This window comes from Nanorana parkeri, unplaced genomic scaffold, assembly GCF_000935625.1.
Source record: "Nanorana parkeri isolate BGI_ZX_2015 unplaced genomic scaffold, ASM93562v1 scaffold556, whole genome shotgun sequence".
Lineage (NCBI taxonomy): Eukaryota > Metazoa > Chordata > Amphibia > Anura > Dicroglossidae > Nanorana > Nanorana parkeri.
In genome coordinates this window covers 787125-788252 of record NW_017306824.1, presented here as the reverse complement: position 1 = coordinate 788252, position 1128 = coordinate 787125, and positions in this window count along the sequence as shown.

Here is a 1128-nt window from a genome sequence, read left to right as displayed (position 1 = left end):
TCAAGCCAAAAACGTTTTTGTTTTTAAAAGAGTGGGGAAGGATTAGAACAATTGCTAGGTTTTACTTCTAAAAAGGGCTCTGTTAAAGAGAATTACCTTCAATTCCTTTCTAGTTGAACACTGTTTCACCAGGCAGGAATTGAGGGAAAACTGCAGCAAAGTCACAGACAAAAATAAAAACCGATCAGGGTTTAGCTATTCCCAACACTAGTAACAAAAAAAAGGCATTTTTATTTCTGTCTGTGTTGCTGTAAGAGAGTTACCCTCACTTCCTGTCTCCAAAAATGTTGTCAGTAGGACAGGAAGTGAAGGTAAATATCTCTAATGGAACGCTGGATAGTAGTAAAAACCTAAGAGGGGTTCTAGCCTATCCCCACTCTATCCGAAACTAAGAATTTAAGTTTTGGCTGGATATACACTTTAAAGAAGAACTCTAACATATCCTAACCCGAACCTCACAGCTGGCCAGTTGTTACAGTGCTCCCTCCCGCCTCTCTCCTTTTCCACTCCACTGATGGTATGTCCCTCGGCATCCTCGCATCCTATATCCAGTATAGGATGTGATGACTCACTGGACATTAGACCGCTGCAAAGGAGGGGAGAGAGGCTCCAGTCTAAAGCTGCCCATACACCTGACAATTATCGTACGATAATCGCGGTTGATCCCGCAATCGTACGATAATCGCAAGGTTGATGGGCAGCGTGCGACCGCATTTACTGTACGGTCTTACGATTTTCGTATAACAAACACGCTCGAAAACTCGCCGAAAATCATACGACTTCTGGCAGGTTGGTAGCGCCATCGTAAGACGAAAGCCGCACGGCCCGAGGTGCGTAAGCTCACACTGCCCGCTCACCATTGCAATCATCTGCAAGCCCTCCCCTCAGCGGGGAGGACTTGCGATGATCGCAAGAACGATCTGCCTGTCCAAGATGGGCAGGTCGTACGAAATTTTAATCACCTTACAACCATCGCACAACGAAAGTCGTGCAATGGTTGTAAGGTGTATGACCGCCTTAAGAGAAAGACGGCTCTGAGGATCAGGTGAGTATAACTTTTTCTATTTTTGCATCTAGACATGATTGAGCCCTTAATCCTTGCAGTGCTGGGGTACCCCCCCCCCCCCC